Here is a 27,101-nt window from a genome sequence, read left to right as displayed (position 1 = left end):
ACAGCTCTAAAGGCTGGGAACTCCAAGATCAAGACACCAGCAGGTCTGGTGTCTGGGCTGGTCTGGTGTCTGGTGAGGACCCGTTTTCTGTGCTACTGATGGCCATATATGTTCCTTAGCTATAATCTCACATGGTGGAAGGGACAAGGGATTGCTCTGTGGCCCCTTTTATAAGGGCACTAATTCTCCCTTCAGGGGGCTCCACTCACACGACCTAATCACCTCTCCAAAGCCTCATCTCTTAATACCCTCATCTGGGGGGTTAAGATTTCAACATACGAATTTGGCAGAGACACGGACGTTCCATTTATACCAGCACCTCTTTATATTAGGTTTCATGCAAGCAAGCCCCGTCTTTCCCCAATATCCCACCCTTCACTTCTGTCCTGGAAACTTCGGGGACGCCAATCATGCACTCTTTTTTACAGCAATTAGCTTTCTCCATCCGGTGGTGCTCCTCCGCAGTCCTCCGCTCTTCCTCCTTCCTCTTCTCAACCTGGGGAGGGCAGAGGGATGATTGTCACTAACACCCAGGACCAGCAGAGGGCAGAAGAGAGTAGCAGGAGCCTCCAGTGGAGCAAAATGAGGGACTCCCCTCTCAGTTAAGCAGGTGAGCCAAGGCCAGGCCTCTGGGCTACATATACAGCCCCAGAGGGGGGAGAGAGAGAGGTCAGGTCTAAGACGCGGGGATGCCCCAGCTCAAGATGTGTTGCAGCAGCAGCTGGAGTCGGGCTCCTGAAAAGAGTCGAGCTCAGAGTGTGGTTAGGAAAAACATTGCAACAGCAGTTTCAGGCTACTTCCGTTTTCTTTCTTTCTTTTTTATTTTTATTTTTAGAAGTTCAGTATATTAAAAAAAAAAAGAAATGACAAAGCAGAGTTACGTAACTCTGGTGTGTTTTAAATGTTTACATCGAATACACTTCCTTTTACAGAAAACTCAAGATTCCAGTACACTGAGCAATGATATGCTTATTTCTGTGAGCACAAAAAAGACAGTGATGAAAATATTTGACTAATGAAAAATTTGGAAGTTTGGGGTTTTTTTTTTTTGCAAAATGATTTCACTCTGGGACTTTTGATGTTATACCATCAGGAGCTTGAGTGACAGCCATTGTTTTATTATTATTATTTGAATTGGGGGTCTCGTTCTGTTACCCAGCCTGGAGAGCAGTGGCACAATTATAGCTCACTGTAGCCTCGAACTCCTGGGCTCAAGAGATCCTTCTGTCTCAGCCTCCTGAGTAGCTGGGACTACAGGTGCACACTACCATGCTTGGCTAATTTTTTAAACATGTTTTTGTAGAGATACGGTCTTGCTATGTGTGGTGTGGCCAGCCTAATCGCAAACTCCTGGCCTCAAACAATTCTCCCTTCTCAGCCTCCCACAAGCGCTAGAATTACAAGCATTAGCCACCATACCCAGCCACTGTCATCATTAAAGGAAAAAATACTCTGTCCAGGTGCAGTGGTTCACACCTGTAATCCTAGCACTTTGGGAGGCCAAGGCGGGTATGTCAATTGAGCCAAGGAGTTCAAGACCAGCCTGGGGCAACATGGCAAAACCCTGTCTCTACAAAAAGTACACATATTAGCCAGGTGGGTTGTGATGTGCACCTGTAGTCCCAGCAGCCTGGGAGGTTGAGGTTGGAAGATCGCTTGAACCTGGGGAAGTCGAGGCTGTGAACCATAATCAATCACCACTGCATTCCAGCCTGGGTGGCAGAGTGAGACCCTTCTCAAAAAAATATTCCGATGCTTTTTGAAATGGTAACAGAGACTTTATTTAGCACGATTCCAGCAGGGGTATTGTAATAGAGGAGAGAGAATGGACTCAACCCTGAATGCAACAAGGGAACGTTGGGATTTATGGCTAGGGAGCAGGGTGGGAGTCAGTGGACAGAGATTACTAAGAGGAGATAGTAAAGGTGAAAAAGATTCTGTTAGACTTTAATCAGACTCCTGAACCTGGCCTAACAGAACTTTAGTCAGGCTCCTGAACCTTCTCCTAGACCCATCTGTGCATTTCCTTATAAAATCCAGCTTTAACAAGAATCCTGCTAAGTCAGTTTAACAAGAATATCCTCATCCTTGGTATCTGACTCCTCAATGGCGGATTGGGTTCCTTATTTTTCATTATCCCCCAGGCAATGTTCAATTACCCCGGCCTGCTTTCAGCAAGAGTATGTTAGGCCAGTTCAAGCAGAACCCCCTTACCCCTGATATTTCCTCTTCGTAATTTTTTATCTACTGACCCCCACCCTTCTCTTTGGTTATAAATACCCCTCTTCCTTGTTGTATTTGGAGTCCGACCCAACCTCTGTCCCACCGCTAGGTCCCACTGCCATGTTACCTACAGTTATCACAAGGATCCAGAACAAAGTCAGCCCTCCCACCCTTTAATAAGTACCGTTGAATAATTTTTCCTTAACAAGGGTAGGGATATTCTTGCTAAAGTCATCTAACAAGATTCTTGCTGAAGACAGGCCAGGGTGATCAGATATCACCTGGGGGATTGTGAGGGATTAGCAACCCAATCAGATATGAGAGTAGTCAGATATCAATGTGGGGAATGACTTAGCAGGATTCTTGCTAAAACTGGGCTAGGCAGGTTGATGAGAGGATGGGGGCCAAGGACAAGGCCTGGTTGAGGAGAAGATTCCAAGGTGTCTGACTGAAGTTTGGTAGAGGGAATCTTTGTCACAGTTCACTGTAACATTAAAGTCTGGACTTTTTTTTCTTTTTAACATTCTATCACACTTGGAAATGTCTTGCAACAATATTGTACTTTGAACAAAATAGTTACAGGACTATGAAAAAGAATCTTAGACATGCTACACTGTAGGCAGCATGGCCTGGACATGGACCTGTGCTTACAGCTGTATGGTAGAAAGAACCTGTGTGAAGGTGAGTTTAAGTATCGGAGTGTGAGAGGCCTTCTGAGGACACAAAGCTTCTCTGTGCCTCACCCACAAGGGTGTCTTGGTGAATGACTTTGAGACTGAGTGAGCATTCATCTAGTCTGAGACTTCTTATCTACTGCATTTTTTTTTTTTTTTTGGAGAAACAGAGGTCCCACTATGTTGCCCAGGCTGGTCTTGAACTCTTGGCTTCAAGTTATCCTCCTGCCTCAGCCTCTCAAAGTGCTGGGATTACAGTCATGAGTCACCATGGCCTGGTCTGTCTACTGCATCTTAATGGAGCAGATGCTTGTTTTTTTTTTTTTGAGACAAGGTCTCACACTGTTACCCAGGCTGGAGTGCAGTGGCACAATCATGGCTCACTGTAACCTTGAACTCCTGGGCTCAAGAGATCCTTCTGCCTCAGCCTCCTGTGTAGCTTGGGACTACAAGTCCATGCCACCATGCCAAGCTAATTTGTTTTTTAAATATATATATATTTGTAGAGACAGACTGTTGTTATGTTGCCCAGACTGGTCTCAAACTCCTGGCCTCAAGTGATCTTCCTGCCTCAGCCTCCCAGGATGTTGGGATTACAGGTATGAGCCACCATGCCTGGCCTACATGTCTACTTTTGATCCTGGGAATAGGCAAGCATCCTCCCTTCCCTCCTCTTTTATGATTGTTCCCTGTACATCCACCTCCAGCTCCAGGACTCTACCTCTCATCAGGGCTGACCAGAAGCAAGATGATGGAAGCCAAGAGAGCTCCTCTGCATGCTCCACTGTCTAAGCTCTGCTCTGCATCTGCCGTGATTCTTCTTCCAAACAGAAAACACTGTCCTTCTTTTTGACTACATCTGTCCTCAGAGATGGTGCTGATGGATCCATTTATAATTTATGTGAATTTAAACCTTTGCAATTTTTACATGGAATAAAAGGACCCATTTTCTGGAAAGAAAATGCTGAACAAGAGCTGAGAACCTGGGGCAATCTAAGGCAGGGGTTCCTCCCTAACACCCCTGCTGTCAGAAGCCAGCTGGTTGGCCATAGATCACTTCACCTAACACCCAGTGCCCAGTCACATTTGCCCCCAAATTGTACAACTCAAGCTTAACTTTCACATATTTTAAGATAGTGTTAGCCCCTTTTGCAATATGTAGATGATACTTTTTGTTTGTCATTTACCATTTCAAAAAAATTAAAGCATATTGAATATCTAACTTAAAGCATATTGAATATCTAGCTTGCTTTCCTCTCAGGTTACTAAGAAGAATTGCATTTTTTAATGCTTAATCACGTATTAAGCTTTCCATTTGGGAGTTTTGCTCTTTTGCTCTTTAAATGGTGTCTCAGTCCATTTGGGCTGCTATAACAAAGTCCATAGACTGGGTAGCTTATCAACAACAGAAATTTATTTGTCACATTTCTGGAGGCTGGAAAACCAAGATCAGAGCACCAGCATGGTCAGGCTCTGGTGAGGGCTGTCTTCCAAGTTGCAGACTGCCAACTTTTTGCTGTATCCTCGCGTGGCAGAAAGAGGCAAGAGAGCTCTCTGGCCTCTTCCTATAAGGACACTAATACCATTCAAGAGGGCTCCATTCTTGTGAGCTAATTACTTCCCAAAGTTCTCACCTCCTGATACCATCACACTGGGGAGTTCAACACATGAATTGTAGTGGGGCACAGTCAGTCCACTATAAATGGATATTACCAATATTTCCATTTGCCTTCTTGCATGGCCTGCAGGAGGTCAGTGTTTTTTCTCCTCTAATGATATTGAGCTGCAGTTGGGCCCATAATGGTGAAAAGACCTGATGAAGGCCATCTCGTCCATTCAGGCTACTCTAATAAAATACCATGAACTGGGGGGGCTGATAAACAATAGAAATGGATTTCCCACAGTTGTGGAGGCCGGAAGTTCAAGATCAAGGCACCAATAGACTCAGTGCCTGGTGGGAACCCATTTCTTAATTCACAGACGGTGTTTTCTTGCTGTGTTTCTATACCCTAATGGAAGGGGCAAGGCAGCTCTTGGAGGTCTCTTTTATAGGCACTAATGCCATTTGTGAAGGCTGCACACTTATGACCCAATCACCTTCCAAAGTTCCCACCTCCGAATATCATCACCTTGGTGACTAGATTTTAACATGAATTTAGAGGGGACACAAATATTTAGACCACAGCAGGGGTCTGTTAGCTTCACAATAGTCATGGTTCTGGCTTTCAATTCACACATATTATGGGGTCATAAAATATGTATCACCACATAAATAAATTCCCTAATCTTAAATCACTATCGTATGTAATATTGTATGATGTGTTATTTGAAATAATGAAGCAAAAAGAAGACACAATAACTTAAATGCGAAAATACAGAAATTTAGAAAAAAGAAAAGTCTAATCTATTGTTTTACTACACAACTAGAATTGTCCCCACTTCGGGGAATTTGCTTCTAGCTTTTTGAAAGCTTATATGTCAGCCAGGTGCTGTGGCTCATGCCTGTAATTCCAGCACTTTGGCAGGCCGAGGCCTGAAGATTGTTGAGCCCAGGAGTTCAAGACCAGCCTGGGCAACGTGTGGAGACCTCATCTCCATTTTATTTTATTTTATTTCATTTTATTTATTTATTTTTTTGAGATGGAATCTTGCTCTGTCGCCAGGCTGGAGTGCAGTGGCGCGATCTCAGCTCACTGCAACCTCTGCCTCCTGGGTTCAAGCCATTCTCCTGCCTCGGCCTCCTGAGTAGCTGGGACTACAGGCGTGTGCTACCAAGCCCGGCTAATTTTTGTATTTTTTAGTAGAGGCAGGGTTTCACCATGTTGGCCAGGCTGGTCTCAAACTCCTGACCTGTGATCCACCCGCCTCGGCTTCCTACAGTGCTGGGATCACAGGCGTGAGCCACCACACCCAGCCAATAATTCTTTCTTTTAAGTGTTCTTACTATTTATTGTTTTTAATTATTCAAAATCTTATTTTTATTTGTACATGCACAGGGCCTAAAAATTAAAATGCTATAAATGGAACACAATGAACAACAACTTTTTAAAAAAAAATTCAGATCTCGTTTCCCATTTCTCAGTTCCTCTCTCCAGAGGCAGACACTGTTACCCAAATTCTTATAAATCCTTCCAGAAAGATGGCTACGTTACTAAATACCACTTTCCTTGTATTTGCACAAATAAAAGCACCTAAAAACTGAATTTTGGACACACAGACATATGCTCAATTTTTTTTTGGATGTAAAACGAAATAACTTTTTCTCATGCTTTTTCAAAACCAAGTATTTTTTGGTTCTATCAAAATTGATTTATATACTCTCCTAAAAACCCATGTGACTGAAAGTACCAGCGCATGAGATAAGGAGGCTAATCAAGATATAAATGAACATATTGCTGTGTACTTTGAGACAGTCCAGAGCCTGGCGCAGTGGCTCACGCCTATAATGCCAGCACTTTGGGGGGCCCAGGTGAGAGGATCACTAGATCCCAGGAGTTTGAGACCAGGGCAACATAGTGAAACCCCATCTCTACAAAAAAATTAGCTGGGTGTGGTGGCATATGCCTGTAGTCCCAGCTACTCAGGGGGCTGAGGTGGGAGAATTGCTTGAGCCTGGGAGGTCGAGGTTGCAGCGAGCTGTGATCGTGCCACTACACTCCAGCCTGGGTGACAGAGTGAGACCCTGTCTCAAAAAAAAAAAAAAAAAAAAAAAATAGAAAGAAAGAAAGGAAGGAAAGAAGGAAGGAAGGAAGGAAGGATAAAGAAAGAAAGAGTCTTGTAATGTGCTTAGTAATGTAGTTGATAGAGATGCTGGCACGAGTTCTCATCTTGTCACAAACAGGTTAAAAAGCAGTTCCCAGGCTGGCCCTTGCCTGGGAACCACACCAGATGGTAGATTGTCCCAGTTTTGAGATATCACATACAGTATTTCAATGAACATCTTTGTATACATACATATTTTCTGTATTAATTACAAATATATCTGTAGGATAAATTCTTAGACATATAAATACTAGTTCAGTGGATACATTTATTAACAATACTGATGGCTCTTGGTCAAATGGAGAAAATAGCCATGGCAGCATACATTACATTCTAAATGTACAATGCTGCAAAATTTCCTCATCTTGCCAACATTGTGTTTTACCAAATCTCTCTTATTTATTTATTTAGAGATGGAGTCTCGCTCTGTCGCCCAGGCTGGAGTGCAGTGGCGCGATCTCGGCTCACTGCAAGCTCTTTCTCCTGGGTTCATGCCATTCTCCTGCCTCAGCTTCCCGAGTAGCTAGGACTACAGGTGCCCACCACCATGCCCAGGTAATTTTTTTTTGTATTTTTAGTAGAGACGGCGTTTCACCGTGTTAGCCAGGATGGTCTTGATCTCCTGACCTCATGATCCGCCCGCCTCGGCCTCCCAAAGTGCTGGGACTGCAGGCGTGAGCCACTGCGCCTGGCCCCAAATCTCTTAATCTTTATTTTTTGAAATGCTAATAGATGATTATTATTTTTTGGAGATGGGGCCTCGCTGTGTTGCCTGGGCTGGCCTTGAACTGCCGGGTTCAAGTGATCCTCCTGCTTTAACCTCCTGAGTAGCTGAGATGACAGGCAGTCCCCACCATGCCTGGCTGATTTCTTGTTTTAATTTCTATGTATTTAATTATCAGTATATCAAGCATATTTTAAAGACATTTTATAAGTCCTTTGTGTATTTTTCTTTTCTGTGAACTGCAGGTTTATACTTTTTTTTTCTTTTTTGTGGAGAAAGGGGTCTCACTATATTGCCCAGGCAGGTCTCGAATTCCTGGGCTTAAGCTACTTCTCTGCCTCTACCTCCCTAAGAGCTGGAATTCCAGGTGTAAGCCACCGCAGTCGGCGAACTGCATGTTTTAGTCATTTGCCCATTTTGCTTTCTAACAGAATATTAACCTTTATTGAGTTGACCTGTAAAAATCCTTTTAGACATATGTAACTGGCCATTGAGTTGATCTGTACAAACCTTTTAGATATATATAATACTGGCCTGTTGCTGCTAATACCATACTTCCAATTGGACTTTTTATTGCCTTGAAAAATGCCTAATTTTACACAGGTACCAGTATCTTATGGATTCTGCATTTCATATCTTAATTTAACAGGCATTTACCAATCCGATATTATGAATATGATCCTCCATTGCTTACTTCCATCATCAGTATACAGTTTCTTCTTAACAGTGTAGAGGTTAAGGGCATCGACAGCCCCAAACACACACACAGAGGGGAAAAGCTACGTGTAAATTCCGACTCCCCCAAAACTTTACTAATACCCTATGGTTGACAGGAAGACTTACCAATAACACAAGCAGCTGATTAACACATATTTTGAATGTCATACATATTATATACTATATTCTTACAATAAAGTAAGCTAGAGACTAGAAAATGTTATTAAGAAAATCATAAGGAAGATAAAATACATTTATTATTCATTAAATGGAAGTATGTCGATCATCATAAAGGTCTTTATTCTCATCATTTTCACACTGAGTAAGCTGAGCAAGAGGAGGAGAGGTTGGTCTTGCTATCTCAGGAACGGCAGAGGCAGAAGAAAATCCACATGTAAGTGCACCTGCACAGTTCAAATCCGTGTTGTTCAAGGGTCCACCGTAGGTACTAAATTGTTCACTCTATATGACAATGAATTTTATGGAGTGGAAGAAATTACTCTACCTATACTGTGTGCAGAGGGAGATGAGATTAAGATACTACCTGTAGTATGAGCAGAGGGAGATGAGATTAAGATACTACCTATAGTGTGAGCAGAGGGAGATGAGATTAAAATACTACCTGTAGTGTGTGCAGAGGGAGATGAGATTAAGATATTACCTGTGGTATGTGCAGAGGGAGATGAGATTAAAATACTACCTATAGTGTGTGCAGAGGGAGATGAGATTAAGATATTACCTGTAGTGTGTGCAGAGGGAGATGAGATTAAAATACTACCTATAGTGTGTGTAGAGGGAGATGAGATTAAGATACTACCTATAGTGTGTGTAGAGGGAGATGAGATTAAGATATTACCTGTAGTATAAGCAGAGGGAGATGAGATTAAGATACTACCTGTAGTATGAGCAGAGGGAGATGAGATTAAGATACTACCTGTAGTATGAGCAGAGGGAGATGAGATTAAGATACTACCTGTAGTGTGTGCAGAGGGAGATGAAATTAAGAAGCCAGCGTAGGTACAAAAGGGATTAAAAGTCAACCTGCCTGGCTTTGCCTGGTGGCTCACACCTGTAAGCCCAGCACTTTGGGATGCCAAAATGGATGAATCTCTTGAGTCCAGGAGTTTAAGACCAGATTGGGCAACATGGCAAAACCGTCTCTACAAAACAAAGAAACAAACAAGCAAACAAAAAAAAACACACAAAAATTTAGCCAGGTGTGGTGGCTCATGCTTGTAGTCTCAGCTACTCTGGAGGCTGAGGTGGGAGGATCACCTAATCTGGGAGGTGAAGGCTCCAGTGAGCTGTGATTGCACCACTGCACTCCAACCTGGGTAACAGTGAGACTCAAAAAAAAAAAAAAAAAAAAGTCGACCTGCCTGACCATAGGACATCAGCAGACAGAGGGCAATTGCTAAAGAAGGTTAATAGCTTCCTCTCCAGAGAACCTGGGTGTATCCAGAGAAAATACCTCCTTATCCTGACATTTGGAGCATCCCCAATAAAATGGATAGTTTCATGCCCAGCTCTGACAGAGAAGCTCCCCACTTCAGGTTGTAAGCTTCATCTATGTTCTCAGAGCTTTAATCCATTATTTTAGTGCCTCACTGTTAAATTAACAGGTAAGGATCTAGAGATATTTAAGGAAAATGTGCAAGAGACGAGAAAATAAAGGTGAGAAAACATAATGCAATGGACAAATGAAACCAAAAGAAAAAAGCGAACAGTATACTTAAAGAGATAGATAAGCAACAGCAGGATTCTATAAAGTAAGAGTAGTCTGAAAACTAGAACTCTTGGAAGTTGAAATTATGAACCAAAATTAATAAGAAAATAGTAGAGCTGGAAATTAAAGTAAATAGAATCTATCAGAAGATAGATCCAAATGATGAACAGACAAAAGAGCCTGGGTGGATCAAGGCAGGGAGATTTTTTATTTTATTTTATTATTATTTTTTTGAGACGCAGTCTTGCTCTGTCGCCCAGGCTGGAGTGCAGTGGCACGATCTCGGCTCACTGCAACCTCCACCTCCCAGGTTCATGCCATTCTCCTGCCTCAGCCTCCTGAGTAGCTGGGACTACAGGCGCCCGCCACCACACCCAGCTAATTTTTTTGTAGTTTTAGTAGAGACAGGGTTTCACCGTGTTGCCCAGGATGGTCTCGATCTCCTGACCTTGTGATCCGCCCGCCTTGGCCTCCCAAAGTGCTGGGATTACAGGTGTCTCCGGCCAAGCCAGGGAGATTTTTAAAAGTCAATTATTAGGATTTAAAGAAAGAGAGGGAGGAGAAAACAGAGGAGAGGAAATTATCAAAGAAATCATGGGGAAGACTTTCATAGAACTAGTGATATCTGATCTCAGATTGAAATGCCTCCTTAAGTGTCAGTACATAAAAGAAACATGTGGCTCTGAAATTCTAGAACCAAGGAAGAAATGACCGTGTAAGCATCCAGAGAAGAGAAGAAAACTAACAAAGAAAAAAAATCACCAAAAACAACAAGAATAGGAATGGCATTGTGTTTCTCAAAAGCGACATTAGATGCCAGAAGAAAAAGGAGCAACGCTTTCAAAATTTTAAGAAAAAAGTATTGTTGTCAGGCATGGTGGCTCACTCCTGTAATCCCAGCACTTTGGGAGGCCGAGGCAGGAGGATCTCTTGAGCCCAGGCATTTGAGACCAGCCTGGGCAATATAGGGAGACCTCATCTCTACAAAAAAAAAAAAAAAAAGAAAAAAGTATTGTCAACCTAAATTTTTCAACCTATAAACTATTATCAAGTGTGAGAACAAAGCATCAACACTGTCCAGCCTGAAGGGCTCAGAACATTTGCCTGATGATGCCTTTTTCAGGAAGCTCGTGGGAGATGTGCTTCAGCAAGACAAGAGAGCAAAGGTACAGAGTCCGGGAAATCTTGGCTCCAACTAAGGCGAGGGGCAAGGAGAAGCTTCAGAAGAGTGACCTCTAGAGGAACCAGTGCAGAATGTGTGGGGGGATTGAGTGCCCCGAGGGTGGTCTGGAGGGAGTAAAAGGAGACCCTCATAGAATTGATGGCGTGATAGACTGTGTCATGGTGTATCCAGACATAACAAGAAAATGCAGGCAATTATGAAAAAGAAGGATTTATTAACTCATGAAAAATAAGACAGTGGGAGAAAAAAAATCTTAGTTCAATACTTGGCTTTGCACTGAGGAACATTAACATGATAGATTTGTAAACATTGAATGGTTTAATGTAAAATAGTAATTATGTTGGGGAAATGGGTGGAAGGGAGTTGAAGGGTAGGTGTAAAATAACTGCATCTGCAGTGGTCTTATCAGTTAGTAAATGATGTCTAAAATGGAAAAATCAAGAAATAGCAGTATAAGCCAATTTAAGTGTAAAGGGATAAGCAGCAACCCCTCCCACTGCTGCCAAAAGTGCTAAAAGCAGGTGCTTCTGAGCGTGGGATGGGGTGGAGAGGGCAGGTGTTTGTTTAGGATTTTCAGTTGGCTGCATATGACAAAAAAGCACACAGTATAGTGACTTATGCAAGGCTATTGTTGTGCGCTGTCGAGAGAAAGGGCATCAGCTCATGAGGTCACCGCAGTTCCAGACTCTTGCTGTTCTTGTGCAGTCGTTGATAGTGTGTGGCTTTTGTCCTCAGAGGTTCACGATGGCTTTTGTACCCCCAGGTTCTGCAGTAGATGAGGAAGGACAAAGTCTGCAAGGTACATTCCAAGGAAATCTTCCTCTTTTATAGGACCTTTAAAACTAATAGTTTTACTGATGTGAGTCACTCTTCATTTCCTCCCAAATCCCCAGCCCTAGGCAAGCATTAACATCCTTTTTCTCTATAGATTTGTCTTTCATGGACATTTAATATAAATGGGACCTTACAGTATGTGGTCTTTTGCAAGCACCTTCTTTCATGTCATATGTGTTTAAGGCTCATCCATGTAATTGGATATATGAGTAATTGTTTACTGTTTATTGCCAAGTAATATGCCACTGTATGGATATGCCACACAATGAATATGCCGCATTTTATGTATCCCTTTGGATGTTTGGATGGTTTCCACTTTTTTGCTTTTATGAATAATGCTGATGTTAGCATCCGTGTGGAAGTTCCGGGCATGGAAGCTCCACCCAGGGGCTGGGGCAAAAGGCCCTTGGGGTTTGAATATTCTCAGCTTGCCATGCTTAGGGCAAAGCCAGGAATTTACCCTCTGTAACTCAGAGTTGGAGGGGATGAGGAATACTGGCAGCTTCTGATGAGATTGAGAGGTGAAGGTAGAGGGGCCCCAACTTCTTGGCCACACTCACCCAGAGTGGAGCTTCTGTCATGCTGAGAAGAGTGGGCGGGGTCAGGTTCAAGGGTAAGACTCTCACAGTTCTTACAGAGGAATTTCGTAGATTTTACGGAATAATGATTTCTTCATTTGCTGCCTGCCGTTTCGACAATTTTCAGGTAAATTAAATGGTTGTTATTTTTACAATTCTCATGAGTTAGGATTTTTTTTTCTTGGAACGGGTACACTGAGCTCCTCACACTGCCATTCTGGAAGTGGAACTCTGTCAGAGGTTCCTTAAAAAAGTGACTCAATGGCTTCTGCCAGTATCTCTCTGGCCAGCTTTATGACAGATGGCCACTCCTGTCTGCAAAGAAGGCTTGGATATGAGCAGTTTAATTAGACACATAAGCACCCCAAGTAGGGATACTGGAAAATGGAGTTTAACTAGCATATTGCCCACAGAAAGGCTGAGTGCTTAGCGGTTTTTAAAAAGCATGTGCATCCATTAGTTTGATAAAAGTTAATTGTAAAATGTGAAAAAAAATCAGTGCCCACCAACATCATTTTTCAATATCTTCTCTTTTGATTACATAATTGGCTGAAGGTTATACTCTAACGGGGTTGTTTTTTTATTTTTCTTTTCCAAAAAGTAGTCATGAGAATGGTATTTTAAAAGTTCTTATCTGTTTTAAAAATAGCTTTATCATGACCTTTGGCTTGAATGAATGTTGACTGCATGTTTAAGTCAAACTTTGCTTTAAGATTTCAAGCAGGCCTGGTGCAGTGGCTCACACCTGTAATCCCAGTGTTTTGGGAGATTCAGGCAGGTGGATCACTTGAGCCCAGGAGTTCAAAACCAGCCTGGCCACCATGGGGAAACCCTGTCTCTACTAAAAATACAGAAAATAGCCAGGCATGGTGGTGCACACCTGTAGTCTTAGCTACTCGGGAGGCTGAGGCAGGAGAATTGCTTGAGCCAGGGAGGTGGAGGTTGCAGTGAACCGAGATCATGCCGTTGTACTCCAGCCTGGGCAACAGAGTGAGACTCTGTCTCAAAAAACAAACAAAAACATTTCTATCAAATGACGTTAAGTAGAAATCTGTGGGTGGCTTGATTGTTCTCATTTATAGATGCCTTGATTTGTCATTTTTGTCCACAGAATTATTTCTCAGTCTTTGAAATATATTCCCAAGTGTGGCACATCCTGAATCAGTTCTTGAATCGCATTGTGACTTTTAATTTATTTTTAATTTTATTTAAATTAAAAAAAATCTATTTAGTGGGTACAAGTGCAGGTTTCTGAAAAGCATGTGTCGTGTAGTGGGGAAGTCGGGGTTCTCAGTGCACCTGTCACCCAATAGTGAACCTCGTACCCAACAGGCAATTCTTCAACCTCCACCTCCCCACCCTTCTACTTTTTGTGTCTCAATATCTATTCCTCCACTCTGCGTGTCCTTGTGTACACATGGTTTAGCCTCCACTTATACGTGGGAACACGCAGTATTTGACTTTCTGTTTCTAAGTTATTTCAGTCAGGATAATGCCCATCAGTTCCATCCATGTTGCTGCAAAAGACATGATTTCATTCTTTTTTATGACATTGTGCCATTTTATTTGGTAGATGGAAGCATACCTTAATTTAAGGAAGGTTTTTTATCTTCTGCTTTGTTTGTTTGCTTGTTTTTTGAGACAGGGTCTCACTCTTGTTGCCCAGGGTGCAGTGGAGGTTGCTCACTGCAGCCTTGACCTCCTGAACTCAAAGGATCCTCCTGCCTCAAGCTCCCGAGTAGCTGGGACTATAGGCATGTGCCACCACACTTGGCTAAATGTAATTTTTTGTAGAGATGGGGTCTCACTATGTTGCCCAGGCTAGTCTTGAACTCCTGGGCTCAAGTGATCCGTCTGCCTTGGCTTCTCGAAATGTTGGGATTACAGGTGTGAGCCACTGTGTCTGGCTGGAGAGTTTTTCTCAAGTTCTTGACATTTATTCTCTTGCATTTATTCTTGTCTTTTTTGTTTGTTTGTGTTTTGAGACTGAGTCTCGCTCTGTCACTGAGGCTGGAGTCCAATGGTGCGATCTCGGCTCACTGCAAGCTCTGCCTCCTGTGTTCAAGTGCTTCTCCTGCCTCAAGCCTCCTGAGTAGCTGGGACCACATGCACATTCCACCATGCCTGGCTAACTTTTGTATTTTCAGTAGAGACGGGGGTTTTGCCATGTTGGCCAGGCCATGTTTGCCATGTTGCCACTCCTGGCCTGAAGTGATCTGCCTGCCTTGGCCTCCTGAAGTGCTAGGATTATGGGTGTCAGCCACCGTGCCTGGCCTATTCTTGTCTTTGACTTATACATCTTTCATTTGGCTTTAAAATGCTCTTAAACATTTTGTCCTTTGCTCTCTCTTTTGCTCTGTTTCTCAATCGTGTTCTCCACCACACTGAATGACGACGGAGTGGAGTCTGTTTTTCTTTTGTGCTGCTTTTATTGTGATCTTCATTTCTGGAGACTCTCTCCCTTTCTTTTTATCTGAGTTTGTCGCTCCATCATTTCATCTCCTTTGCATCAGGTTGCCCGTGTCGTCCAACCCTTATGTTTCTTTTTCAGACCCTTACATGTGATAGACAAGACATTCTGTAAATTCTTTCATCTCACAGAGAACTAGTTCTTCCCAAATGTATTAGTTTTCTATGTCTGCCATAAGAAATTTCTACAAACTTACTGTCTGAAAAACCACAAAAGTTATAATCTTACAGTTCTGCAGATCTGAAGTAAAATATGGGCCTCACTGGGCTAAAATCATGGCACTGGCAGGGCTGCGTTCCTCTCTGGGTTTCAGGGGAGATTCTGTTCCCCTGCGTTTCCTGCTTCCGGAGGCTTCCCTTATTCCTTAGCTCGTGGCCCTTTTCATCTGAGTCCTTCACACGTCACATCACTCTGACCCTCCTTTTACCTTCCTCTTTCCCTTGTAAAGACCCTTATATTCGGGTCCATAGATTAGGCTCACCTGGATGGTCCGGGATACTCTCCCTACCTTCAGGTCAGCTGATTAACGAACTTAATTCCATCTGCTACCTTAACTCTCCTTAGCTGTGTGTCTTCATCTGTTTTATGTGGCTATCACAGAATGGCACAGCCAGGGTTATTTATAATGAACAGAAATGTATTTGGCTCATCATTCGGGAGGCCTGGGAGACTGAGTGCACAGTGAGCACAGTGGGCATCTGGTGAGTGGCTTCATGGTGTGTCATCCCATGACAGAAGGCAGAAGGGGCAGAGAGGGCAAGAGTAAAAGCAAGAGAGGCTGAACTTGCTTGTTTTTGTTTTGGCTGTTGTTGTTTTAAGAGACAGGGTCTCTCTCTATCATCCAGGCTGTAGTGCCGTGGCACAATCACAGATCACTGTAGCCTGGAACTCCCAGCCTCAAGTGATCCTCCCACTTTGGTCTCCCACATAGCTGGGATGATAGGTGTGCACCAGGCTGGTCTCGAACTCCTGGCCTTAAATGATCTGGCTAATTTTTAAATTTTTTGTAGAGAGGGAGTCTCGCTACATTGCCCAGACTGGTCTTGAACTCCTGGCCTCAAGTGATCCTCCTGCCTCAGCCTCCCAAAGTGGTAGGATTAGAGGCATGAGCCACTGCTTTTATAACAGAACTATTCTTGTAATAATGAACCCATTCCCTGGATAATGACATTAATTCATTAAGAAGCTCAGTGTCCTCGTGAACTAATCACCTCTTATGAGGCCCTTACCTTCCAACACCATTGCCTTGGTGATGAGGCTTCCAGCACATGACTTTGTGGGGGGCGCATTCAAACCAGAGCACCATGTCACATCATGAGAGCGCCATGTCATGTCATGAGAGCGCCACGTCACTTCATGAGAGCATCACGTCACGTCATGAGAGCGCCACGTCACTTCATGAGAGCGCTGCGTCAAGTCTTGAGAGCACCACGTCACGTCATGAGAGCGCCACGTCACGTCATGAGAGCACCACGCTACGTCATGAGAGCGCCACGTCACCTCATGAGCGCCATGTCACGTCATGAGAGCACCACGCTACGTCATGAGCGCCACGTCACGTCATGAGAGCACCATGCTACGTCATGAGAGCGCCACGTCACGTCATGCGAGCACCACACTACGTCATGAGAGTGCCACGTCACGTCATGAGAGCGCCACGTCACGTCATGAGAGCGCCACGTCACATCATGAGAGCACCACGTCACGTCATGAGAGCGCCACGTCACGTCAAGTACTTATGGTTTACAGGGGTTAGGCTATGGGCATCTTTGGGAGCCGTTATTGTGCCTGCTTTGTGGTATACCGTCGTCACTCAGTGTTCTCCATTATCTTTCTGTCTGCCATATGCCTCTCCTCTTTTTGTTTTCTTCTCTGACATTATCTTTAATATTTTCCGTGATGGTTCTTTTAAAAAAATTGGTCACTGTTCTTGAAATAATGGAATTTTTCCTGGCGTAGCGCTGTTTTGGAGAGTGGCTGGGAGAAGGCCTAGCGAATATCCCCGAGGAGTCTGTGGGTATCATTCAGGGGAGAGCTGCGAGTTTGGGTGGGAAGAATGTTCTCTCCTTTATTTTCTCTAATGAATGTGAGTGGCACAGCCCATTTAGTATCAGTAGGTCCTATCCGTTTTTCACAGTAGAATTTAGATACTTTCATATTGTTACAGTTTTGCTGAAATGTCAGTTGCTGTCACCACTACTTTCAAATTATGCCAGTTATTAGGCCCACTGCTAGATATGATTAATTGGTGCATAAATATTACAAACTTTAAAAATGTTTTACCATTCTCTTTGTCATCTCTGTGTTTTATTTCATGCACTCGAAGTCCTTGTTCTGATAAAGGATGTATCCGCGTCACCAGTCATCAGAGTGACAGCGAGGTTCGGGCACTGGAACAGTGCCAGGCCGAGGCCTGGGGACGTGCTGGCAGGGCAGGCAGCGTGAGTCCTGCCTCCTGCTTTCATCCTGTGCTCTCTGCTCCTCTTTGTGGGGTGTGGTCCTCTCCAGACTAACGGGAAGTCTCCTTGACTCACACCAAAACCTACATGTCACAGATTTGGGGTGATTTAACTTGCACTTCTCAGAGACTGGTGTCAGCATGGCTGAGGCTGGTCTTGACCTGCAGTTTCTCCCACACTGGGAACAGACAACCATTTGCTCCGGCAGATGCTCGTCCGTGTTTCCTCCCCACTTCCTGCTGTCGCTCACAGTGTCCAAAGAGGTTTCGGGGTTTGCCTGTGGACTTGACCTTGTGGTTCCAAAGAGAGCGGGGCTGAGGGTTGATGATTCCACTAGTTTGTGCTTCAGCCCTGGAAAAACCTTGATTCTCTTTGCCACCCCCAAGGTCTACAGAGGGTCTCCCTCATCCTGTCCCTCCTCTTCCCAGTCCCAGGTGCCAAGCACCTGGGGATCAGTCCCCCACTGAGTGGTGGCTTCATAGAAGTGGAGATTCCTTTTCTGTTTCTCTTTCTTGTTGTTCTTAGTTGATTTTAGAAATGACACGGGGGCTAGAGCTTTCCCCCCGCCCTCTTTATCAGGAACTCTTTTTAGCTTTTTCTGTAACTTTTTAACAAATTGCTGATGTTATTTGCAAAAAACAGATGATACAGAATTGTGTGAAGCAGAAACTTCTTCTCCCAACTCAGTCACCTCTTTTCAGGGTGACCTCGGAGGCAAAAGTGGTATGTATTTTCCATTCTTTTCTCTATGCTTATAAATATATTTCAAGAATTCAGTCCATTTATTATTTATATTGGTATATCTGGTAAAGCGAAATACAATTTCTTACTTTTAATAATCATATTGTTGCACAACCAGTCTCCAGAATGCTTTCATCTTGCAAAAGTGAAACTCTGTACTCATGAAACACTCATTCCCCATTCCTCTCTCCCCAATCCCCCCACCCTCTGTTTTTTTTTGTCCCTGGTTCTATTTTTTGTTTCTGTGAATTTGGTTACTGTAGAAACCTCCTATACATAGAATCGTACAGTGTGTGTCCCTTGGTGACTGGCCTGTCGCACTCAGCAAATGTCCTCAGGGTTTGTCCATGTTGCAGTGTGTGTCAGAATTTCCTTTCTCTTTAGAGACTATTCCGTGGTGTGTGTATAGCCCTTGTTGTTTTTCCGTTCATCTGTCGCGGGAGGCTGGGGTTGTCTCTACCTTTTGGCTCTTGGGCATAGCCACCTGTTATGGACAAGGAGCACTAAAATCACTGTTTTTTTTTTTTTTTCCTGCAGATAACTGACTGCTCTCAAATGTCCCTTATCTCTGATGAAGGAACTTGGTTGTTTATTTTTTGATTATTTATTTGTTTGAAGATAAGGTTGAAAGTCAGGTGCTGTGAATTCCAATTCCTCGAGTTTCCGGTGGGCGATATAAAAGAGAGGTGTGGACGGAAAGTAGGAGGTAGTAGGGAGTGGTGGGGACTGTGGAAAACCTGAGTCCATGCTCAGTGGGGGCAGCCTGCACAAGCTCCTGGTGCCATGTTTGTTGAAGGGATGGTGGTTGACTTAGTTCTAGAATTCTAAGTTTTAAACAGAAACCTGAAATCTGACTAGTTTATGTAAAAGCCCTGATTTTACATCTTGGCAACAAACTTAGAAATGTAAGTATACTGTGAGACTGAAATTTTGTGTCTATACCTCACAATAAAGATGAATCAACTAAAAATGTATTCAAAAGAAGACAATATTTTTTAAAAGCACCGAAAATTGTGAAAAAGAAAAAAAAATGTAGGTGGGATTGAATTTATTCCCTCATATATGAAACTGTTTATATTTCAGCAATGAAATAAAATATAAGTGACTCAGTCACTGGTTTTTAGTCAAGCCATGTACGCCTCACAAAAATCATACTATTGGCTGGGCGAGGTGGCTCGCGCCTGTAATCCCAGCACTTTGGGAGGCCGAGGTGAGTGGATCACCTGAGGTCAGGAGTTGGAGACCAGCCTGACCAATATGGTGAAACCCCATCTCTACTAAAAATACAAAAATTAGCCGGGCGTGGTGGTGGGTGCCTGTAGTCCCAGCTACTCGGGAGGCTGAGGCAGGAGAATTGCTTGAATGCGGGAGGCAGAAATTACAGTGAGCCGAGATTGCGCCACTGCACTCCAGCATGGGCAATAGGGTGGACTCCGTCTCAAGTAAACAAACAAACAAATGAACAAAAAACAAAATCATACTATCTATTACTTTTGTAATGAAGAATACTTGTCTGTTTTCCTTCTCTTTGTGAGTTTGCAATAAAGTCTTCTCGATTTGCTTTAACTTGGCATGTGTCTTTCAGAGATATTGGAGAGCACTGGGGGGCATTCCTTAAAGGTAGACGAGGCAAAGAACCGAGACAAGGGGCTCTGACTGTAACACTCTTGGTGGGTTCTAGAGATCAGATTATGAACACAGGAAAAGGAGAAGATAAATGGGATGAAGAAGCCAATTCCAACATATTACATAGCATGCTTATATGAAGGACTTGGCTTTCATAAAGTAAGAACTGACAGCTTTTTTCTTGATGGCCATCCACTTTTTAGTCTGTGTCTCGGAAAGTGTAGAGGTCGAGGAATCGGGGGCACCTGGGACTCTTGGGTCATAGACACATTAGGAAAACCCATCTCAGCTGGGGAAGCTGACTCAGCGCCAGCACTCCAGGTCCCAGAGGAGCAGTCACCCATGGAAAGAGGGAAGAGCAGCAGCAGCAACGGAAGGTCACGTCTCCTCACAAGAACTCACAAAGTCTCGCTAATGTTATGACTGTACTTTCTGAAACCCAATTTGTCTTTGTTCATAACTTTTCCCTTCCTGCTAGTCATATTTTTTCTGGTGAGAGAAAGTGAAATTGCCATTTTTAATATCAGCCAGTCACTTTCAGTTTGAAATGCAGTCTTTCTTGGTAACCTCAGATACTTTGGCACTCCCCACCTCCGATCTCTTCTGTTCTCTCTGGTAGGGGAGGATGTCTGGCTTCTGGGCTGATCTCTGCCTTTGCTGAACACCCCTGAGATTACCCCACTTGGGCTTGTGTCTTAGTCCGTTTGTACTAACAAAACACCTGAGACTGGGTAATTTCTAAGGAGCAGAAATTTATTTCTTAGAGCTCTGGAGGCCGTGAGGTCCAGGATCAAGGCGCTGGCCTTGGTGCCCGGTGAGAAGTGCTCTCTGCTTCCAAGATGGTGCCTTGTTGCCATGTCCTCAGATGGCCCATGGCAGATAGGCAAGAGACAGCACCCCCTTGAACCAGGAGCCCTTTTACAAGTGTGTGAATCCCATTCATGACGGCCCTCATGACTCAATCACCCCACAAACACCACACCCCTGAATACTGTTGTATTGAGGGATTAAGTTCTTTTTAAATTTTTATTTATTTGCATATTTTTATTTATTTATTTATTTGGAGACAGGATTTGGCTCTGTCACCCAGGCTGAAGTGCAGTGACACAATCTCAGTTCACTGCAAGCCTTGACTTCCTGGGTTCAGAAGATCCTCCCACCTCAGCCTCCCCAGTAGCTGGGGACCACAGGTGCCCGCCACCACACCTGGCTAATTGTTGTATTTTTTGTAGAGACAGGGTTTCACCATATTGCCCAGGCTGGTCTTGAACTCCTGGGCTCAAGAGATCCTCCTGCCTCGGCATCCCAAAGTCATGGGATTACAGGTGCCCAGCTCAGGATTAATTTCTAACATGAATTTTGGAGGGAAGCCATTATTCAGGCCATAGCAGCTTGGGTACTAGCCTCCTTCTCCGCTGCGTCTGGCGCCACATCCTCACCCCAGCGTCAGGCCTCCTCGGATTCCCCGTCATCCCAAAAACTTCTGTTTCTTTCTTGGGTCTGAGCCATGCAGCGTTTTGTGAGTATGTCCTGGCCTGCTCACCTGGCACCTGGGTGCTAATTCCTTGGTGTTTTAGAAGCGAGGTTTCTTTCTCTGAGAGGCATACACTTTCTCTGGGCCACATTGGGACCACGAGGTGTGTTGTCCCCTGCTAGACCTAGTAGGTTCTGTGCCTAATGGTTGCTGGTCTGATCACCTATGGGATCTGCTGTACTCCTGTTAAAATACTATGCTGCCTCACAGGGCAGAGCACATGCCTAGCCTTAGGCAATTTATGCCCTGACTTTAGGAAGAATTGGCACCTATTGGGGAAGAAGGACATTTTAAAAAGGGAGCATTGCTACATGGAGAACTGGTGTGATGACAGCGGTTGAAGAGGCTGGAGAGACCCACTGTCAGTAGCATCTTATTCCAAGGCCACCAAAATCATACCAACTTGATATCTGCTCTAGGAAACACTTCCTTTTCTCTTTATTTATTTATTTATTTTATTTTATTTTTTTTGAGACGGAGTCTTGCTCTGTCGCCCAGGCTGGAGTGCAGTGGCATGATCTTGGCTCACTGCAAGCTCCGCCCCCCAGGTTCAAGTGATTCTCCTGCCTCAGCCTCCTGAGTAGCTGGGATTACAGGTGTGCGCCACCACCACGCCTGGCTAATTTTTGTATTTTTAGTAGAGATGGGGTTTCACCATCTTGGCCAGGCTGGTCTCCAACTCCTGACCTCAGGTGATCCACCCGCCTCTGCTTCCCAAAGTGCTGGGCTTACAGGCGTGAGCCACCGCACCCAGCCTCCTTTTCTCTTTTTTAAATCACAAAGTTATGTATGCTTGTTGGAAAAAAAGGCAATCAATACAGAAACGAATAAGGTCTAGAAAATATAAGTCCTCTGTTTTCCTATTTCCTGTATCGAGTTTCAAATATAGATCTTCCTGATTCGTCTACACATGTACTAGTCAGTGCAAATATGTGTTTTATTTTATCTTTTCTCTTTTTATTATATTTATTTAAGGTGCACAACATGATGTTTTGGTACACATATGCATAGTGAAATGATTACCACAGTCAGGCAAATTAACATATTCATTGCCTCACAGTTTTGTGTTTTTTTTTTTTTTTGAGCATAGTAAGAACTCCTAAAATCTCTCTTAGCACATTTGTAATATACAATCCTATGAACTATGGTCCTCATGCTGCACATTGCATCTCTAGTCTTTTTCATCCCTCTCATTTCCTCCTCCTGGTCGCTACCATTCTACTTTGTTTCTATGTATTTGACCTTTTAAAGATTGCACATGTAAGACTGATCATGCAGTATTTGTTTTTCTGCGCCTGGCTTATTTCACTTAGCATAGTGTCCTGCAGGTTCATCATGTGATATATTAAAAAAATCTCTCCCTCTCTATGTGTAGACTTAGCCCAACTTGCCTGATATCTGATAGAATACTATTGTGCCCTTGCAGGCGACAGAGCTGTCAGACCAGGGCTGACAAGCAGAATCCCCTTTGCAGTAGCAGCTCCTCACGTGTGCTTTCTAAGCCCTTAAAATGCTACTGTGTGGGGCAGTGTGGTTTTGAGCAAATGAAAAGCAGCTCCGGCCTCTGCAGCCTAAGAGAATGTCTCCTTCAGGCAAGCAATGTGTCTTCTCGTTGCTCACTGAGAAGGATAACCACCTCCTCCCCAGGCTGACAGTGGAGTGATCAGCACATCATTGGACAGAGAAAGGAGTGGTGAGCAGTGGGAGCTGAGCTGATGGTTATACGCAGGATTAGCGCTGCCCTGCAGTATTATTACTGCTCTGTTTTTTCTCACTATGTTGCCTGGCCTGGACTCAAACTCCTGGGCTCAAACAATCCTCCTGCCTCAGCTTACTGCTCTGTTTTGGACTTTCCAGGGGAATCTTGACTTTCAGTGTTTTAGGTCTTGTTCCCTCATCTATACTTTTCTTCTTCTTCTTCTTCTTCTTTTTTTTTTTTTTGAGACAGGGTCTCGCTCTGTCACCAAGGCTGGAGTACACTGGTGCACTCATAGCTCACTACAGCCTTGAACTCCTGGGCTTAAGTGATTCTCCTGTCTCAGCCTCCCAAGTAGCTGAGACTATAGACACACAACACCACACCTGGCTGATTTTGTTTTTATTTTCTCTTTTGTAGAGATGGAGGTCTCACTGTCTTTTCCAGGCTGGTCTTGAACTTCAGGGCTCAAGCAACCCTCCCACCTTGGCCTCCCAAAGTGATGGGATTACACGCATGAGCCACTGTGCCCAGCCCCACACCTATACTTCCATGTCTTATGTCTGGATTTTGGGGTTCAGAAAGCTCCTATGATATTTCCTAACCTACTTCTACCCATGAAAACAGGGCTTTTCCCAGTCTCCACACAACCGACCCAGCCCTGTTTCTTTTCCCCTTACCCTCTGGATCTTACACCAGCTATTAATTCCTCAGTGGTGTTTACAGTTTTGCTTGTTTGTTTCCTCTGCTGTATTCAACTTGAAATCATTCATGCAATTTTAGCTTGGAATTCAGTGCTGTGAGTTCCAGTCCACTTAAGCGAGCTTTGGGTATTTAATGGAAGCAATTATTTTTCTTAAACGTACAAGAGTAAATTATTATTATTATTTGCATGAATGATGTATGGAAAATCACCGCATTTTACTTTTGTGAGTTGACTTATTTATTTGTGTTGATTTTGATATTCCCAAATCTGAAACAAATTTTTTCAGAATGCATAATAACACACAGAGTATGGTGGTCTTTCATTGACAAGCTTTTATGTATGATTAGAGTATCTTTTCAAGATTCATAATCTGCATTTTTTAAATATAGGGTCTCACTCTGTCACCCAGGCTGCAGTGCAGTGGCACAATCCCAGCTCACTGCAGCCTCAATTTCCTGGGCTCAAGCGATCCTCCCACCTCAGCGTCCTGAGTAGCTGGTACTACAGGCATGCACCACCACATCCGTCTATTTTTTTATTTTTTGTGGAGATGGGGTCTCACTATGTTGCCCAGGCTGCTCTTGGCCTCCTGGCTTCAAGTGATCCTCCTGCCTCAAGCCTCCCAAAGTATTGGGATTACAGGTGTGAGCCACTGAAACTGGCCTGACCTACAATTTGAATACTACTGTACAGTTTACATTTTGCTGTCAGGTATTATTTTATTTATTTTTTCCTCTCTACAATAATGTATTGTAGATCAGGTCTTGTTTTATTTGAGCCTCACAGGAAAGCTGAGGTGAGGGTCGCAGGCAAGGAGTCGGACCACCGGAGTGGTCTCAGCATTCAGTGGAGAGTGAAGCAGCGAAGGCTGGAAACCTCATCTGCTTCTCGTGAACTTCCCACTGCCCCAAGTGACTGATGTCCTTACACAACTGCAGCCAGTTCACCAGCTGCATGAGTGACATTGGCATAATTGACGATTGCCAAAAACTGGAAACAGCCCAACTGTCCTTTGCCTAGAGAATAGAAAACCAAACTGTGGCCTATCCAACCCATGAAATACTTAACCGCAGTAAAAAGGAATAAGCTACTGATCTGAATCTCACAGGCATCATATGAAGTGAGTGGACTCGCTCACCAAAGGCTGCACACTGTTTATGTGATGCTCTGGAAAAGGTAATGCTTTAGCAGGTGGAAGAAGCGGGGCTGCGGGTGGGGACAGAGGCTGACTATGTGGCGGCACAGTGGGTGGGGACAGAGGCTGCACAGGGAGCATGTGCAGCTGATGCAGGTGCTCTGTGTGTGGGCTCTGGTGGTGGGTAGCTATATGCTTGTGAGCGCACACAGGCCTGTGCATGAAAAAGGTGCGAATATTTATTTTATTGTACATATTTCAGGTGGATAACATGGCAGTTTGACATACATAGTGAAATGATTGCTGCAGTCAAGCAAATTAACATGAGTTAACATAGCCACCATCTCACATAATAATCTTTCTTGTGTGTGGTAAAAACATCTAAAATCTCTCTTAGCAAATTTCAGGTTTATAATATTTTTAACTATCATTCCCACACTGTTTGTTAGATCTCTCTGCTTATTTATCTTACATAACCGAAATTTTGTACCCTTTGACCATCATTTTATTTCCTTTACCCCGGTAACTCTCTGTTTCTATATATTCAACTATTTTTTTTTTGAGACAGGGTCTCGGTCTGTCACTCAGGCTGGAGTGCAGTGGTGTGATCTCGGCTCACTGCAGCCTCAACCTCCCATACTCAAGCAATCCTCCCACCTCAGCCTCCCAGCCTCCCAAGTAGCTGGGGTGACAGGTGCACACCACTGCACCTGGCTTCCTTCCCTCCCTCCCTCCTTTCTTTTCTTTCATTTTTTTGGTAGAGGTGAAGCCTCACTATCTTGCCCAGGCTGGTCTCAAGCTCTTAGGCTCAAGTGATCCACTCACCTCAGCCTCCCAAAGTGCTGGGATTACAGGTGTGAGGCACCACTCCTGGCCTAACTTTTTTTTTTTTTTTTTTTTAAGATTCCACATATAAGTGAGATCATGTAGTGTTTGTCTTTCTGTGCCTGGCTTATTATGCTTTGTGTAATGTCCACCGGGTTCATCTATGTTGTGGCAAATAGCAGAGTCTCAATTTTTAATACTAACTAATATTGTATTGTGTATATATGCCCCAAACTCTTTATTTATTCATCTGTCAGTACACACGTGGGTTGTTTGCCTATCTGGACCATGGTGAATAATGCTGCTATGAACATGAGTGTGCAGATGTCTTTGTGAGGTGGTGATTTTATTTCCTTTGGATGCACACTCAGAAGAAGGATTGCTGGGTCATATGGTAGTTCTATTTTTAATTTCTTTAGGAACCTCCATATTGTTTTCTGCAATGGCTGCACCGACCTGCATTCCCAGCAGCAATGTGCAAGGGTTCCCTGTTCTTCATGCCCTAGCCAATGTTTGTCTCTTGGCGTTTTGCTAATAGCCATCCTAACAGGTTTGAGGTGGTGCCTCATTGTGGGTTTGGTTTGCATATCCCTGATGGTTAGTGATGTGGAGCACTTTTTCGTATACATGTTGACCATTTTTGCTTCTTTTTTAGAGAAATGTCTATTCAGTTCCTTTCTTCATTTTTAAAATCAGATTATTTGTTTTATGCTTTGAGTTGTGTGAATTCCTTACATATTTTGGATATTAACTACTTATCTGATATATGGCTTAAAACTATTTTCTTCCAATTTGTTGGCTACCTTTTCACTCTGTTGATTGTTTCTTTTGCTATATGGGAGCTTTTTAGTTTGATGTATTCCCACTTATTTATCTTTACTTTTGTTCCTTTGCTTTTGTTGAGACATTAAAAATATCCATGCCAAGGCTAATATCAAGAAGTTTTCTCCTCTGTTTTCTATTTTTTATATTTAGTTTTTTATTTGTTTAGAGATTGGGTCTCATTCTGTTACCCAGGCTGGAATGCAGTAGTGTCATTATAGCTCGCTGTAACCTCAAATTCCTGGGCTCAAGTGATCTTCTTGCCTCGGCCTCCTGAGTAGCTGGGCTACAGGTGCACAGTACCATGCCTGGCTAATTTTTTTTTTTTTTATTTTGTAGAGACAAAGTCTCACTGTGTTGCCCAGGCTGATCGTGAACTTCTGGCCTCAGGTGATCCTCCTGCCTCGGCCTCCCAGAGTGCTGGGATTACAGGCATGAGCCACCATGCCTGGCTTCTTCTCTGTTTTCTTCTAGGAGTTTTACAGTTTTAGATCTTATGTTTAGATCTTTAATCCATTTTGAGTTGGTTTTTGTGTGTGTCAAGTTTTATTCTTTTGCGTGTGGAAATCCAGTTTCACCAAAAGCTTAATTTTTCAAAATCTTATATTTTTCTTGATTTTTTTTCACACTTCTATAACCAACATCTTTATTGAAGAGATTGTCCTT

General features: G+C 43.5%; 1 protein-coding gene across 3 annotated transcripts in view; it reads left to right on the top strand.

Annotated features, from left to right (window-relative positions):
* The window catches only part of NLRP3 (NLR family pyrin domain containing 3), an 88,347-nt gene that overhangs the window by 27,412 nt on the left and 33,834 nt on the right, over nucleotides 1–27,101 (top strand). The window contains exon 1 of one of the 3 annotated variants that reach the window (XM_063706969.1): nucleotides 17,952–18,073. The exons of the other annotated variants lie outside the window; for them this stretch is intronic. The gene's annotated coding sequence lies outside the window, so the exon portion shown is untranslated. Of the gene's footprint in view, nucleotides 1–17,951; nucleotides 18,074–27,101 lie in introns of those variants that run through there. 3 annotated transcript variants of the gene reach the window in all.

This window comes from Gorilla gorilla, chromosome 1 (genome assembly GCF_029281585.2).
Source record: "Gorilla gorilla gorilla isolate KB3781 chromosome 1, NHGRI_mGorGor1-v2.1_pri, whole genome shotgun sequence".
Taxonomy (NCBI): Eukaryota; Metazoa; Chordata; class Mammalia; order Primates; family Hominidae; genus Gorilla; species Gorilla gorilla.
This window is presented reverse-complemented; position numbering and strand designations above follow the sequence as displayed.